The sequence below is a fragment of the Macadamia integrifolia genome, unplaced genomic scaffold (assembly GCF_013358625.1).
Source record: "Macadamia integrifolia cultivar HAES 741 unplaced genomic scaffold, SCU_Mint_v3 scaffold1672, whole genome shotgun sequence".
Classification (NCBI taxonomy): domain Eukaryota; kingdom Viridiplantae; phylum Streptophyta; class Magnoliopsida; order Proteales; family Proteaceae; genus Macadamia; species Macadamia integrifolia.
In genome coordinates, this window is record NW_024868299.1 from 141760 (window position 1) to 160020 (window position 18261).

General features: G+C 37.3%; 3 long non-coding RNA genes across 3 annotated transcripts in view; 1 reads left to right on the forward strand and 2 right to left on the reverse strand.

The window, feature by feature from the left end:
- LOC122064493 overlaps positions 1 to 18261 on the forward strand; it is a 25437-nt gene continuing 7176 nt past the window's right edge. The window contains exons 1-2 of the long non-coding RNA XR_006135730.1: positions 1 to 312; positions 15438 to 15551. This is a non-coding gene — a long non-coding RNA (uncharacterized LOC122064493). The remainder of the gene's footprint in view (positions 313 to 15437; positions 15552 to 18261) is intronic.
- LOC122064491 lies at positions 175 to 1029 on the reverse strand. Its single transcript, XR_006135728.1, has 2 exons — positions 895 to 1029; positions 175 to 439 (listed from the first exon to the last, which is right to left on the reverse strand). It is a non-coding gene; the product is annotated as an uncharacterized LOC122064491 (long non-coding RNA).
- Positions 2904 to 7646, reverse strand: LOC122064492. The gene is made up of 3 exons (XR_006135729.1): positions 7390 to 7646; positions 4475 to 4656; positions 2904 to 3523 (listed from the first exon to the last, which is right to left on the reverse strand). It is a non-coding gene; the product is annotated as an uncharacterized LOC122064492 (long non-coding RNA).

Here is an 18261-nt window from a genome sequence, read left to right on the forward strand (position 1 = left end):
AATGCAAATGACCAGTAACATCAATCTATTAATGGATCTGTGATTCCCTAATTACATATTGTTTTTATTTATTTTTCTCGAAAAGTCCCTAATCACATATTCATTAAAATAGTACTCAAAATATGCAGAAACAATTTTAGATTAAGGATAACCATAAGAATAAGACAAATAAAATGAGCACTTCAAAACCCATTTATTCATTATTATGGTGACATAATCTCTTTTAATTTTCCCTTTCGAGCCAGGGTGAGATGATGTCAACAATTGTAAAGACATTGGCATTGAGTTTGGGGATAAATCACAGTGTTACAGGTACCCTCGCCGTCCTTGTGCTTCTTTTTACATTCTTTCACGCATTGAGGTAAACTGAATTGGAGATTGCAGTCCCCCAGGTACTCGGTGCAGGTTCCTGCCTCTACTTGGGGCACCATCTTCTCAACTAAACACATTTACAATAAGCATTAGAAATAATAAGGTAAACCCTAAATCTAATATCACTTGTTAGGATTTAGGTAGAACTCCTCCTTTCTACTTAACAATTGAATTCAAAAAAGAAAAAGGAAGGCCTCAATGGAATATCCTTTTTTATTTTTTTATTTTTTTGCTAACGACGGGTATCTAGATCTTCGGCCTGACTTGTCCCGTGTGCTCATACTGACCCTATAACCGCATGGACCAGGTCATACCGGGATTGAATGAAAACCATTTAACTTTAACTGAAAGTAGTGAAGACCACTAAACACCCCCATGTGAGTGGCCCAAGATGTGCCTAGTGGGAGTCGAACTTAGGACGTCCGAGTTTACGGCTCGTACCAAGTTCGTTGCTCACCAACTACGATACTCCCATGGGTTACTTTAATAGAATATCCAACAATAAAGTTGAAAGAAATAAACCTGAGACGAGCATGAGTAAGGCAAGAATGAAAAAGGTCACAGAGAGCTTTGCCATTCTAGAAATCTCTTATGTCTTCGAAATTCTGACTAAATTGACAATGAAGTAATGAAGCTCTTATATAATGTTTCAGTGGATCTCAAGAGCTCCAAAGATTTTCATTTTTAGGTGGTAGATCATAGTATTATTGCATCCAAAAAAAAAAAGAATAGAAATTCTGCACCAAAGATCATCCAGATTGTTTGATTAGGTGACTTATAAGGAATGAAATGGAGGATATCTTTTACCACTCCAAAAAAAAAAGGAGATATTTTACAAAAAAAAATGGAGGAAATATTTATCAAAAAATAAATGGAGGGGATCTTTTACCAAAAAATGAAAATGAGAAGGGATTTGATCTGCTGGATTATTTTTTACCATATGCATCGATTTCAAACTTCTCAATAAGGTAATTAATTACCTAAGAATCTTTTAATTGGATAATCTGATTTTTTTTTTTAATTTAGAAGAAATTTAAGTATATTCCATTTCATTGATATGATCAGTTGACAACACCAAAATCTTGTGCAATACCAGCTAGGATCGGCTCATCTGTCTAGTGATTATAGTGCCTCATCCAATCTACAATATCTGTATTAAAACCTTTCGGAAATTATGTATTATTGTCATGTATATGGTCATGCATGTGAAATTACCATTGATAACCGGAAATGAGATACAAAAGGTATGTTACCCTTATCAAGTACATAGTTGGTACATGACACTTTTGTACCAATGTCAAAGAGAGAGTCAGGTTGACAGGATTTAGATATGTTTACTCGCTGGATGCCCCAGGAGCTAGATTTTCTCATCAACTCATCCAATCTTTGCTGAGGAGATGGAATTCTCCCAGCCAACCCAATCCGTTGCTAAAGTGGTGAAAATGCCCTCAATCTATCATCGTTTGAGTCTGCTGGTTGTGGGTTCGAGTCTTAGCATGCCCCACTATCACCCATTGGTCCTGCGGAAGTGCCGCTTGTCATATGGGGGCTTGTCCTGAGGGCTATAATCACTGTCATGGAGCACCATTTTTTCAAATGGTATAGATCCAGATTTCTTATGAGGTATCCTATTTAGAATGTGACATGATGACATTATGGCTTCCCCCAACAAGTTCAAAGGTAATCCTGAACTGATAAGCATGGAGTTTATCATCTCTTTTAGAGTTCTATTTTTCCTTTCTGCAACTCAATTAGATTAAGGTTGATAGGGGCTATGGTCTCCTGAATAATTCTTTTTTTTTTTTTCACAAAATTATGATAGAAATTGAGTACCATATTCTGCCTCTCTATCAGTTCTAAATCTTTTGACCTTCTTTCCTAACTGATTTTCAACCTCAGCCTTGTAGGTCAAGAAAGTCTATTCTGCTTCATCCTTAGTTCTAACAAGGTATAACTTTGTTCTAGAACAATCATCAATAAAGGTTATGAAGTATCTTTTGCCACCTCTTGACTCGTGTCATTTGAAATCACTTGAGTCACTATGAACTAATTCCAATAACTCAGACTTTCTTTCAACAGAAGTATGAGGACTTTAGTGAATTTAACCTCAACACAAATGGGGCATTTGACTAATGGAGTTTTAGTATTGTCATGTATCAATCATAGTTTGCATGATTTCTTTATGGATGCACTACAATGTTCTAATTTACCATGCCAAACATTATAAGAATCAACCAAATACACAGAATAACTAGGCTTTTCATTGATAATATTAGCAACATTCAGAACAAATAACCTACTAGAGTTACACCCTTTCCCAGTAAATATATTGTTTTTGGTAACAATAGCCTTATCTTCCTTAAATGATAGTTTAAAACCTGCCTCTATAAGAAGAGCATCGGAAACTAGATTTCTCCGAATATCAGGCACATGCAATACATCATTGAGAACAAGGGTTTTAACCTGAAGTTAGTTTTAGTTGAATGCCCCTTACCAGAAACCTAAGATGATTGGGAATTTCCCATAAAAATTTGTTCACCTATTTTAACCGTTGAATGGTTAAAAAAGGCATTTTGATCCCCAAAGATGTGCTTAGTAGCATCTGTGTCAATGATCCATTCTTTTCGGTGAGGCCTAGAGGACATTTTTTGGGCATTCTTCTTCCACAAGAATTTCTTCACCAAGTCAGTAGACAAGGCGAGTAGTGATCTAATTTCTCTTAGCGTGTTTTAAGTTTATAGGACTATTGAATTCCATATCATGCACTTTTTTCTAAATTAGAATCTCATGTATGCTTTATTTGAATTATATCAAATGCTTATATATGAAATTGCTAATATAAATGCGGTTGTGTATAAGTGGGATTCGGTGTGACTGAGAAAAATTCCGTTACCGTGATCGCCCTATTGTTGCATCATCATGCATTGTGTGTGTATTAGAGCTAGACTTTGACACTTTCTTGCATGACATCTAAAAATCATATTCTGAAGTCAGAGAAAAGAATAAGAACCTTGAAAATTTGCATTGGATTTGACCTAATTCCCAATCTCAAAAGAGAAAAAGAGAAGATGGCAAACCTGTTCAAAGCATAAGACCATTTGAGGTAGTAAGTGATTTGTTCTTCAAACCAGCGGCATTTGTTGTGATCACTCTGTTTAAGATCATCGTAAACATTTGAAATCTCCTCAGAAGGAAAGAAGATCTCAATAGTTTCACTACCCATAACTAAAAAAAGAAGCGAAGAAATGAAGAAGAACGATAACCAGAAAAGAAGAACACGACGAGAAAGAATGAGCAAAGAAGAGTAAACAAGGAGAAGGCAAAGAGAGGAAGTACATGCTTTTCATAGAGAGAAGGAAAACTGGAAAAAATGGGATAAAATTAAAGACGCATGAAGAACAATCTAAAGATTGTCTTTAACTCATTTCCACATGTGGAGTGCAAGACGCATGATGAATCCCATTATAATGGTAGGTCAAATATGCTCGGGGGACATGTTAAATGATCAAGTACATGCTTTCTTCAAGTATATAATAAATATCAAAGAGAGAGAGAAGCGTGAGAGATTTTTTGGGGTAGAAAAGGGAGTCAGTGTTTCAGACTAAAGAAACTATTTTTTTAGAAAATATATAATTATGCAAAAAATAAAAAAAAAAGGATACCAAAAATTATAGGAAAAAAATGAAGAAAAATGTATTTAAATATCAAGAAGGGTAAAGTAGTCCAAGAAAAGATTGACCACAAAGCATGAGTACATACAATTATATATATATATATACTAGTAAAAGTGTAAGTGCAAATGTACGTGTGGGTGAGAGAGAGAGAGAGAGAGAGATCTAGTGTATCAATCGCACTTCCATGAAATTTTCCCTTGCTAGTGTACAAATTACAAATTCAATAGAATGAAGCAAAGATTGAGTAGAGTGTCATAATAGGGATTGAGATCAAGCATAAAATCAATAGAAAATAACCAAATATAAAAGAGGAACATACTTTGCAACAATGGTGAAGAGAATAAGAAATAAAAAGGAGAGAGCATATGCAATTCGGGAATAGCTGTAGTATGGTCATTGACAATAGATATGGGGCAAAAAAATACTACCCGGTTGCGTCCTCTATGCCTAGACATAGGGTGATGTGAAAAGTGGCCCCTGCCCCTTGGTTGGATGCTTGTGCGTGCATACCCACTGGTCGATGGTGCTGATAGCATTCTTTCTCCCATAGAAATAATAGAGGTCAACGAACTATATTCAGCCAATTAGGAGCAGAGGAGCGACATTGAAACTACACATTAAACAAAAAGCAAAATTTAGCGATATCGGGTTACTCAATTAACCAAAACAACTAAAAGAACAATCAAAGTGAAACCTCAAACATTTTACAACCTATAAACATATCCCATAGAAATAATAGAGGTCAACCAACTATATTCGGCCAATTAGGAATAGAGGAGCGACATTGAAACTACACATTAAATCAAAACCAAAATTTAGCGATATCCATTAAACCAAAAGCAAAATTTAACGATATCAGGTTACTAAATTAACCAAAACAACTGAAAGACAGAACAATCAAAGTTGAAACCTCAAACCTTTTACAACCTATAAACATAGAAGCTTGCCTCTGTATAGTGGTGCATAGCGTAAAGAATGTAACATGCGAGTTAGCACTTGATAACCCAATCAAATAATAAATGTTTCACTATAAGGAGGAGATGTTGATTGTATAAACTGGAGAATTCATGCCTACCTAGAAGAATTCCATGAATCCTTTAAGTTTTTGGCACTAACATATCCATGACTTGCAATTATGTAAGATCTATTTCATCCACCCATTCACTAAATATTTAACAAAATAGAAAATAAAACCACCAAAAAAAACATGTAGGATAAAAAGATGTAATAAAATTCAATCCCTGGCAATGGAAATCATCAAAGAGAAAACAAGAGAGGCTGGCTGACTAACTGAAATGTTGACAGAGAATCGCAAAAGTCACAATCACTACAGCTTTACAAATCTCTTTAGTAAATTGCAAAAGCCATAATCAATTCTCTTCTTATAGAATTCATTAAAAAATGGTTATGTTTTTCCTGTCTAAAAAACAAGAAATTCCCATGACATAGAATAAGGATTTAGTGGATTTGAACCACCTCCCTCTTAAGGTATGGAACCATTTCACACACCACAAGTACTATACCAATTGAGCTAAAGACCCATAATTAAATTATAAAAGCCGTGATCAAAGCAAGAGGAAGACAACCAAACTTAAAAATAATATTTCGTAGCTATAAAGCCAATGCCTTTCCTTTTGCAATCTAGATTCAAAATGGAGAGAACGAGAAAGTGAAAAGAGATGGTACCTTAGGATTTTTGTTTTCCCTTTTTTGTGATTGCAGAGAGAGCTATCTCCGAATAAAATATCAAATTGATGCTGGTGAAAATTTATGCCATATTATCATAGTAGTAATTTATGCACTATGTCCTATGAAAACCATTTCACGCACTGGTGCTCTGCTTCTTATCAACCTCCGCCCCCTCCACTCACCCCCACCCCCCCCAAAAAAAAAAAAAAAAAAAACACGGCCATTCTAACCCTTCAACATTGTTGTGATGCAAATTTGCATGCAGTGCATGTGAAGATCGGGACATTAGTATTATAGTTACATTAAAAATAATCATTTGTATTGTAGCAATTTTCCCCCTCTTTCCAATACATATGTTATTCATAAAAAAAAAAGGAGTTGGACATCAAAATACAGGGTTGAAGCAAAGAAAAGGTTGTTGATAGCCATCCCTACTGTTAGAAAGGTTGCAAGGAAATTGCACCTGCACTGCACTGCATGTGAAGATCAACACATTTGTATTATACTTACATAAAAAGTGGGCATTTGTATTTTAACAAATTTTTCTCTCCAAATAAAATCTGCGAAATCGAGCATTGAAATAGCACATTAACAAGGACATCTTGAAAATTTAATTGGCCATTACAATTTTTTTTTTTTTTTTCCATCTACATTGTGTATACAAAACATACTAACCCAAGCAAGAGGGAAAAACAAAACCAGTTCTCACAGAACATTCAGCTTTGAAAATTCAATTTGATCATTACTGAGTTCTTCAATCTGTATCAGCTATATTTAAATAGGGAACCTAAGTTAATGAGAGAATTAAAAAAGGAGAAAAATAAGATAGACTTCAGCTTAATACTCAAGTTCCACCATGTTTGTACTACATATTGGTCGATAGATACAAGCTAGTGCATTGAGATTTTAAGCTACTTTAGACATATATTAAACCTAACAACACAAGAAAAATTAGATATTATTCAATGATAATTCCTTGGGTGGCATATATTGGAATAGTGAGATCCCTTTCTAATTAACAACATCGAATTAACAAAATAATGTTCCTCCAGCACCATCCAAGTTCCCTTGTAGGCCTTTATGACTCAAGAACTAATTATGTACATCTCTAAGCAAGCAAACATGCAAATGAACACTCCCACAGTTCACGATAAGTTCATTCATATACTTTCATAGGAGACCAATAAGTTAGGATCCAGTTCTATTTTTTCTCACTTGATTCCCTATCTTGTTGTCTGAAAGTGAAAAATTCACCAAAAACAGTGTTTTGTTTCATCCGTTATGTGCTCTTTGTAGTTACTGAAAAACCATTTAAAGCATATATTTGTAAGTCATTGAACTTTACGGATGACAGAACCACTAAACATGTTTTGAAATTATTATTGTGGTGATAACCTAAAATTGAACAAGTACTATAAGCATCTCCAGTTTGATATACAAAATTCCTCTTTTTATCCATCAAAGTATCAACATCCTTGCCAGATATTATTTCCTTCAAGATTAGCAAACTATTCTCATAATTTGCTGAATAATAAACAGTAATCAAATACCAATATTGCACAAAAACACAAGGTCTGAAGGTGGAAAAGTGTGGGCTGAAGCTTAAATGTTTACTTACAATAAAACGATTACAGTTAGTTTTAAGAGAAAATACCTCTAATGAAGTTTCTCCACCACTTTCAAAGAGCCTAATTCTCGTTCTTCCACCATGAAGAATCACGATCTTCTTCAAATTTTCAATCTACAACACCAAACCATCAAATACCAATAAAAAAATAAATAATAGAGGAATTATATTTAAAAAAAGAAAAAGAACATAAATTGCATGTGTATTGCCACAGTGTTTCAGGTTGTCAACCCTAGGGCCAAAGAGAAAATAAGAATGGAAACAAAGAGAGTACAAAAACCCCCAAAAACATATATTTTAAAAAGAGAGAAAAGAAGAATGTGAGAGAGGAGAGAAGGGTTTTTTTAGAAGAAAAAAGAAAAAAGGAAAAAGAGAGTGGGAAAGATAAGGAAGGGACGTAAGAGGACCAAAAAAATTAAAATTTTAGATAATATTTAAATATTAAAAAAATATAAAAGGTACTAACAATATATAAAAAATTAAAAGGAATGGATTTTTTTTTTTTTTTTTTTTTACGTAGAAGGGGACGAGAGATTTTGAGAAACACTGAAGGGTGGGAGATTTTAATAAAGAAACTATTATTTAACTTCTAAATATGAAGAGAGAGAGAGAGAGTTTAATATTATTTTAATTAAATAAAGAAACAATTAGTTTCAGGTTACCGTTATTCGTTAGGGACGTGAGACAGTGAGAGACTGAGCAAGTGAGTAAAAATTTTCCTTTTTTTTTTTTTTTTTTTTATGTTTGGTAGGAAGATAAAGAAGAGTTTGAGAGAAGGAAATTACAGAGAGAGAAAGAGATGCATATATGGTAGGACATCTTTGATGTGAAATTAGTTAATTTTCATAGAGGGAGACATAGACAATTTTCTTTACCAGAAGACATAGACAATTTTACCCTATTAAATAGACTCACCCATAGACTTCTATTTTAGTTGAGAAAGATGAAAATCTAAAAATTTATTTTATTTTTTATAATATAAAATATAAATATATTTACTTAATCGACCTTTTTAAAAACTCTAACTATAGATTTTTAAGTATATAAAGATATCTTAGAGAGAGTATTTTTTGTGAAGTGAAAGATTAGCCAAGAAGCATGCGTACATGCACTTATATAATAGTATGAAGTATGATATATAAGTGATTACAAGTGTCAAAAACACTAACAACTTAACTGACCTCACATGGGTAGTTACATAAGAATATAATAATGTACGCTAAGGTGAACACTAGTCCGAACACTAGTCCTTAACAGGGTGGGGGTAATGAGAAAAAATGGTATGCATTGTACATCGACTTGTCAAGTGAAACAAACCTGTTCTATCGAAGTGCAATGCAAGCTTTTGCATGGTAGGGAGATGACTTTTCTGGTGTACCGTGTGTCTCTGACAATTTTCTTCAAGTTCCTAACCATGTTTGATAGTCCAAAAAGAAATTTAAAAATGAATACAACAAGGAAACGAAACAATAATTAAATTTAAAGAGGTAGATTTTGTGTATGTTCTTGCATGATTTCTGCTGCATTACTCATATACTGATCTAGTGCCTAGTGGTTTCCTAACCATGTGATAATTTATAGGGCAAGCGGAATTAGGGGTGTCAAAACCTAGCTCGAACCGATAAAATCTGAACCGAGTCAAACCGATCCTTATTGGATTGGTTTTGAACTGAGGTATGTTAAGATCGGCTGAAAACCGGTCCAAACCAAACCGCCCAATAACCAAACTGAATTAAACCGATAAAAAAATAAATGATTGTGAGATTATAAATTGGTGAATTGACTATCCATTTTTTACAATATTAGTGAGAAATTTTTTTATTGTAAGGGGAATTGTTACAAATCATTGAATATTAGGTTATGAATAGAAAAATTGATTTGCAAATTGTAATAATGGTTCCATTGATTTCCTTGTTCACTATACAAACTAGTTGGATAGTTAAATAATTATTGGATAATAGGGTTCATCTTGTGATTTTAATATTAGTTATCCTCTTCGTAATTTGTTATCCATTGGTTTCAATATTATTTATCTTTCCCTTACAAAGATAAACCATGATTTAATCATAAATTTAAAGTGTTTTTTTCATCAAATCTTGTCATTATAAGTTATGAATGTAAGATCTCATTATGGTTCAAGCCCAACAATAGACTGATCTAAACCAGTATTAACCCGATAATGAAAAACCTAAATAAATCGAAATCAAACCAAATCAAAATCAAAACCAACCAAAAACTGAAGTTCCTTAACGGATTGGTTTTAGTCTCTCTCATTCTTAGACCAAAACTAATTCAACCCGACCAAAACCAAACCGAACCGACCGATTGACACCCCTAAGAGAAACTAAGCAATTTTGTTTCATGGAATGAATTTTTTTTTTCCGGTCTCATTATTCTCTTCAAGTTATCCAGTAAATATGCTTTTAGGTATCATCTAAATGTTGCTAAAATTGGTGAACATAAAATATAGTAACTGATTATGCTCCCTTTTCAGAAAAAGTGAAGGCTCATTTCAATATGGTAACTGTAGCATAGTGACTGGGGACTTGCATGCTGTAATCCTACATTTTTTAGTCCGAATCAAGTCTGATCAAGTCCTCGTACGAAAATGATTCTCGTGCAGTGTTTGATCCACACTTGGACTCTACTTAATCTCTCTCTAATGCATGTCAAATATGGGATTTATACTCCGGCCTCCAAAAGAGAAAATTTTTATCCTTAAAAAAACTTTTGGTGATTTTTCCCTAATTTCAACCCATGCAGAAGCCGTAGAAAAATTCCCCATAGGAGATAATTCCCAGGCGCAGAAGTCCTCCATCTGATCAGGGCAAATAGCTATCTCCTTGATAGAGGTAAAAATATTATTTAGAAGTGCAGACTGTACTATAGGGAAGTTCCATTGACCATCCTGGATAAAATCACACACTTTGGCATTAGTATTAGGGGGGGAAAGGCCCATAGTCTGTATCTCCATCAGAGATTTAGGTCCCCACCATTTATCCTTTCAGAAGTTTGTCAAATTACCATTGCCAATAACCCACCTCTCGTACTCTGACACAAAATCCCATGACTTCCGAATCCCCAGGGCAATTGATGAAGGCCTACTTCCCTTGGAAAATTTACCATCCTTCTTAACAAATCTTGCACGAAGGAAGGAACTAGCATTCGATTTCCCATGTTTAATTCTCCAAACCATTTTACACAGCATAGCTTTATTTGAATCTCTTAGCTTCCTGATCCCTAGTCCCCCTTCTTCTTTGGGCTTGCACAGAGTATTCCACTTCACTGTAATTGCTCTCGTACTGTCCACCTCCCCTGTCCATATAAAGTTTCACATCCATCTCTCCATAATAGCTAGAAGAGATGACGGCCACCAATATACAGCAAAATTGTGAGTAGGGATACTAGAAATCACAGATCTTACTAGTTCTGTTCTTCCCGCCATTGAAAGAAGCTTACCCTTCCACCCTGCAAGGCGCTTCTTCACACTATCCATAACAGGCATGAGGGCAGTTTTTTTTAACCGACCCTTAAAGATTTCAACCCCTAAATATTTAGTAGGGAAGCTACAACTTCAAATTCCCAAAATATTAGAGATATTCTGCCTCCTTGCTGAATTAATCTTGCCGAGGAAGAGCTTACTTTTATCAAGATTGATGCATTGACTTGAAAATTCTTGATATTTTGTCAAAAAATTTTTTAGATTGTGGACATACCTCTGGGAAGCATTGGTGAATATAAAGATGTCATCCGCGAACAAGATGTTCCCTGGGGTTTCAGCGCCTCTTGGGCCCTGGATTGGCTTTATTTGGTTCGACTGGATTAACCCCTTCAATCCCTGAGATAGAACTTCTTCTGCAATGATAAACAGCATCGGCGAAATCGGATCACCTTGTCTCAGGCCTCGTTCCACATTAAAAAAACCTTGCGGACCTCCATTAACTAGAATTGAAATCTTAGAAGATATTAGAATTTGGTTGAGCCAGCCTATCCATCTCTCAGAGAAACCAAATCTATGCATAACCTGAAAGATAAACTTCCAGTCAATTGTATCATAGGCTTTCTTGATATCGATTTTTATGCCAATACCCCCTCCTCTGGTGGATGAGAACATCAAGTTCACAAGCTCTGAAGCAACAGTAATATTATCATGGATAATCTTTCCTTTTGAAAAAGCTCCCTGCTCATCAGATATTAATCTGGGAAGCAGAGGCTCCAACCTCAATGCCATCACCTTTGTAATAATTTTGCAGAAGAAATTGCCCATGCATAGGGGCCGGAAGTTACCTAGGTTATCAGCCCCATCTACCTTTGGGATCAACACAAGGAAATTATTATTCACACCCTGCGGCATGTAGCTCGAGCTGAAAAAATATCTGACCGCATTGCTCACTTCTTTTTCCACAATGTGCCAGCATCTTCTGAAGAAAGCCCCAGGGAAGCCGTCAGGACCAGGCGAGCTATCCGGATCAAGCTCCCATATAGCCCTTTTAATCTCAGCATCACCAGGAAGGGCATCCAAGTGGTACTGATCAGCTTGGTTCAAGATCAAGGGAATGTTATCCAGTAATTCCTCATGCTGAACCGTCAGGGTAACTTTGTGAAAATTCTCATAGAAATCCATGATGTAGTTCCCTATTTGGATGGGATAATCAACCATAGAGCCGTCCTGCTTCTTAAGTGATCTAATCGTGTTCTTATTCCTCCTCATTTTTGTAGAAAGGTGGAAGAATTTGGAATTTCTATCACCAAATTTTAGCCATCTAATCCTTGCTTTTTCAGCCCACATTTTTTCATGATTCTCCATGACCTTAATCAGGGTAGTCTTAGCCTCATCCTCAAGGCAAATAACTGATCATCCATACCTTGTATATCAATCTGCTCCTGAATCTGAGCTAAATCCCTCTTTGCCTCTTCCAGCGCCCTATCCAGGTGAGGAAAAACAGACCTTGCCCAGTCTCTGATCACACCCTTAAGCTTTTTAAGCTTATTGACAAGGACATAGATAGGCGCTCCCGAAATCCATTCCGACCAAGAATCCACCACCACTCTATCAAAATCGTCATGATCCATCCAGAATCGGTGAAATCTAAATGGGCAATTTTGAGGCCTCTGACTATATTCAGACATAAGAAGCAATGGGGCATGATCAGAACCAATACGTTGAAGAACATATTGAGAACAATTCTAAAAACTGTCAAGCCATTCTTCGTTACAGAAACTTCTATCCAGAACCGAACAAACATTTCCATTGCATCGATTGTTTGTCCAAGTGAATTTTCTGCCAATCGAGGGAACCTGAGACATGGAGCAAGCATCTACCATGGCTCCAAACTCCGCTGCAGAGCCTAGACTAAAGTTCCCTGGGCCTCGCTTTTTATGAGAGTGAAGAGTGGCTTTGAAATCACCCATCATCGCCCACGGGGTAGGAACCAAAGGGGAATCAGCTGCCAAAAGCGTCCATAAAAATCTTCTCTCTGCTCTGAAGCAGCTGGCATGCACAAATGTCACCTGTATTCGATGAGCCCCCCAAGACATGGAGGCAGTTATATGTTGCTCTGAATTAGAGACAACCACGGGCACTCTCAGATTACGCTTCCAAAGAATCCACAGGTTAGACACTCTATCTGCTCAATGATTAAAAATAACATCGCCATGAAATCCCAATTTATTAAAAAATAGATTCGGGAAATCACTCACAGAGATCATCGGCTCTGCAATGCACAGAAGGTCTGGGTCCTTCTTAATTATAATGTCCCTCAAGGCACGTTTATCGAACGCCTTTCGCATCCCTCTGATATTCCAAAACAGGATCTTCATAAAATCACCTATGGAGCACAGTCTCACGGTCAGACCTTGACGCCTGCCCCGTCACTGCGATTGTCTTCCCTTTTCTACTTTCTTCCTCTGCCCTGCATATGTCATTATCCAGTTCCACAATCTCTTGGTGTTGAATAATCATCTTGCCTCCTAAGTACTGAGATGACGCCATGCTAGAGACCACATGAACCTCCTCGCCCCAGTTTTGAGTTCTCCCACTCTTGCCACCTCTGACTTGGGTTCTTCCTCCACGACCAGCGGTATACGACACTCTATTCTTGCGAGGGCGTAATTTACACTGTACCTTCTCACTCCCCATATTTTCTGGCACACCTACCATGATAGGACCAGCAGCCTTATTCATATTTTCTTCCTCAGAAGCCTGCGTTTCCTTCTCAGAGGAAGAGAAATCGGATTCAGCTGGGTCTGATCCATATTCATATCCACCTTCACCAAGTGGATTATCCACCATAAACGGATCATGGGTATTTGTAGTAGGAACGTGAGATATTGGGAGGAATATCTCCAAATCACCTTGATTCCTATCCAGATTACCTTCCAAAATTGGAGGGGAATCTCCCATTGGAGGATCTCCATTATTTATGGTATTTTCCTTAAACAAAAGAGGCGGAATATATCCTTCCAAATTAGCCCTTCCCATGTCACTGGAAACATCAGGATTTGCCGCCGGTGAGAGCCGCCCACCCTCTGTCCGGCCACCACCTCCTTGGTCCAAAGTCACAGCTGCATCTCCCCTTAAGCCTTCATCGGACCTCTCCTTACCTTTCTTCTCCCTGCATTGGTTGATAGAATGACCCAGTTTTTTTACAAAACGAGCATCTGTCAACCTCGTCTTCATACAAGATTCTCTGCTTAAACCAGAATAGAGTATTCGTTCTCGGTTGCTTTCTCTCCACCTGGATCTCCTCCATACGAGAACCCCCAAGTTCCACCTCTACGAGGATACGTGCATAGCTACCCATAGTAGCATTCCTCGTCCGACGGTCTATCTCCACAGGGCGGCCAGAGGCCTTTGCCATTGATAGTAAAATTCGCTCATGCCAATATTCCATAGGCAATTCAGGATAGCGAATCCAAACTAATTTAGTTTGGGTATGGTCATCATGAATACTAAATTCTGGGCACCATCGCTGAAATCGAATGACCTATCCCTTCACCTTAACTGGACCTCGTTTCCACATGGATGACATGTCCCCTTTGATTTCAAATCGGAGAAGAATAAAGCCTTTCCCTAAGGGAGCAAGAGTTACTCTACCTTTCAGATTCCAGGCTTCCTTGGCAGCACTTCGCACATCATTCATTGAAATAAAACGAAAATTGACTCTCCTGATCAGCGCAAGGTTGAAACTTTGCAGCTTCTCCTCATATGCTTCCTGAGGGATAACTACCTTAGTGAGGGGCCCTGCATGAGTCGGATCTGGTAGGTTCTCGATGTTCGGAAGGGATCTCTTCGTCACCGTAGCATAGGATTTCTCCCTCTGGACAATCCCGCCATCCTTGAATACAGGTAGAGCCTCGATGGTAGCCTCCACCTGAGACTGCGTCTCAGTCCCCTTCTCTATGTTTCTGTCAGAACCTGTTTCAGTCTCATGCTGTACGCTAGGGGCCTCCCCAGAATCCTGGAGGGTATGATGCCTATGTACAGCCGACCAAAAATCAGTGATTTTTTTTTGTTTACCTCTATCCGGCGGCCAATCCCCATGGGATCCCAGAATTCCCTCCGCCTCAGAGCTACACTCTCCTTCGTTGTTCATCTTTCCTCCCTCAGAAGGCCAGCCTAAACTCTTCCATTTCTCTTCCATTTCTTTGGTTGCCAACAAAAGTTTTCTTACATTAAAATTCTCTTCTTCATGAATTGAAAGACTTATCATTGGTCATGTGATATGGACTCTATGTACAACTTCTCAATTGGAGAGGGCAGATTTCCTTCCCATTTGTTCATTTTAATATTTTCATTTCATATTGAATAGATGTGATCCCATCAATCTTTTTTTGTCGGGCAACTATTTTTAGTTGTCCAGCTTGTCCCTCAATATGGTAGCTAGTTTTGAAAGTATTTCAATACCAGTGGTCAATTCTTCGCCTAAGTGCCTTCTCGGTGTCGCCTTGAGAATTATGATTGCAATAAAAAATTTATTAATGGTTAATCCTGATTCATTCTCTTAGCTTCTGAAAATGGTTATTGTAGGAGATGTAGTACTCATATGCTTCTACCTACTCTGATGTTTGCACAGTTGTCAATGCTTGTGGGCGGTTTAATATGGAGAAAGGTAATGAGAGCCATCTGGGTATACATTTCTTGCAAAGAATCAAGATAGATGGATTCATCGATGTTAAGGATAATACAGGTAAGCTCTAACTTAGATTAAGGATTATGTCATCCCTCTACTTAAGAAGTTTTTCCTAGATAGGCCAACCATTTTGCATTAAGCATTAGTTGTCGAGTTTGATAATTGATAAGATTTTTTTTCCTTCTCAATATGTTCAGTTTAGAATCATTTCTCTCCACATTCTGCTGGAAATTTACTCCTCATCTTGGTTTCTTTCTTCAAATTAATTTCCTTCTCTTCCATTACTGAGCATAATTTTCAAAATGCATGGTCTTATGTGATCTGGCAACAAATTAGATCCTTCGAAGTATTGTTTGGTGATTTTTCAATTTTCTTGTGTTTTCCTCTGATCAATTTCAGAAAACTATGAATAATCCTGTTCATCATGAATTCTTAATTCTCATATGGTACATAAATTGTTTGTAGATTTTATACACTTTAGGGTTTTTTCATTCTTGACTGACATTTAATTATTGGATAATTTATAGTGCTACCCCCTAGAGAATGCCACTATTATAGAAATACCCCCTGTTTAATATCAAATTGCATTCAGACCCCTTGTCGTTAGTCATGAAGACCTCCTACATATTACATTGTTTAATTTGTTCAACCCCAACAAAGATTTAAAGGATAAACATCAATTCTGCAGTATCCCACTCCACAGAGATGTTTTGTCACACATTTAAATTTGCATCTGTCATCAAGTACCCAAAGGATTCTCTGCATTTTTCTACTTCAGTTTGAGGCACCATCTTCTCAACTGCACATTCACAATAACTTGGACCACTACACCATCCTGATTGATGACCACATGTGTGCTTTCATTGTTAAGACACTACTGTATGGCATATTGCAGGGCCATGCCCATGGACAGAGTTCATTTTCTCTAATTAATTATTGGGTAAGAGATCATTGCTTGATTGTGTTATAACCCGGCAGCCATTGAGAGGGGGATGAATCAGTGAGTCCAATTTCGATCCCTAAAAACCTGTCCGATGTCTGTCCAAGAAAAACCTGATACATCTGTCCTTGTTTGCACACAATCGTATGCACAATCAGTCTCTTATAAGCACTTCCAAGTGTGCACACCCATTCCGCATTCCACGCACTTCAATATAAAATGCAAACAACAAGCACCCACAACATAGGGTTTTTATGAGGTTCGGCAATTTACCTACATCCCCGGAGTAGTGTCTGTAAAGGTTTCGTTCCTACTCAATACACTACTTTTGACTTCACCCACAGTCGGGAGCACTAACACCTAATTTTCTCAAGCCAAAGCTGAGATGACACTAGCAGTTTCGGTACAATGTGTAGCACTCACTACACGGGATCACCCACTAAGCACTCAATAAAGAATACATTTAAATTTGGCTTATATCAATGCCTTACAGTCAAGCTCTGCCTAGCATATACATCTACAACTAGCTAGCATGCTTATAGTTCATTCACAACTAACTTAGCATGTATACATTCATCCACAACTAATCCTACCATACATACATGCATATAATGGAAATCAAAGGTTAGGGAATTTCACAACCAGTTGCCTGGGATGACTGAAAATTTGCACTGAAAAGCTTAGTGTTCACACCTCTCCCCTTTGGCTTCTTGCTCTTCAAAGTAACCACAAGCAAACCCTCATTTCGTGTTTTTCTCTTCCTCTTTGGCTTTGAATCAATGCATCATCAACACACATTAACCATCTCCTCAAACCCTCATTAATGGAGTAAACAAAACTCCCATTGAGTAAAAAAACCCATTCATGGTTCTGCCAACAAAGGAAGAAGCTTCTCTCATCATTTTTCTTCTTCCCTTGGCTTAGAAACAAGATGCCATCAATACTACCCAACTACCTTTCTAAACCACCATTAATGGAATGTAAAATAACTCACATGAAGCCTTTAAGCTTTTTAATGGTCAATAATGGAGGGAGGATATTCACACACCAAAATTGTAGTCTTATATTGTCTAAAACCCTTATTTCTCTCTTTCACTGTGTAGATCTCGGAGAGGTGAAGAATCTGCAATTTGTTTCACCCAAATCGGAGTTAAAATGAGGGAGATATGGCCATTTGAAGTTAGAGCAATGAGATAGCTTAAAATGGAATCTTTGTAGAAGTGGCGTAGGCTACACCGGTGGCGCACGCAGCAGGGGCGCAAATCTGGCCGTAGATCTCATCAAAGAGCATCTAATAATCTGAGCCATCAGATTCCGATAACAGATAGTAACATGAATCGTAGATCTAGGATCAGATGATGTCATGATGTCGTAGGCAGTCAATGCTTGTGTCAGCGGTCAGAAGTATTGTCGACGTGCCATTGATTGGTGCAACGCTTTTCACCGTACATTGTCGGTTGACTTTAATAAAGGTCCATTGATCTTGATTGTTAGATCAGAACCGATCTGACATGATTGGTTCAGATCAAGATATAAGAATCTCTATATAGTTTCTATGCACATGCGCTACACTTGATCTAGACCCACTTCTTTAAATCACGCACCAGCCCCTTGTTGTAACCCTACAGTCACTGAGAGGGGGGTGAATCAGTGAGTCTAATTCCGATCCCCAAAAATCTGTCCGATGTCTGGCTAAGAAAAACCTGATATACCTGTTCTTGTTTGCACACAGTCGTATGCACACTCAACCTCTCATAGGGAAGCCCTTGTCTGTTGTTAGCAGAGTTGTCTCAGAGCATAGTCTCTACACACTGGAATCCTCAACTC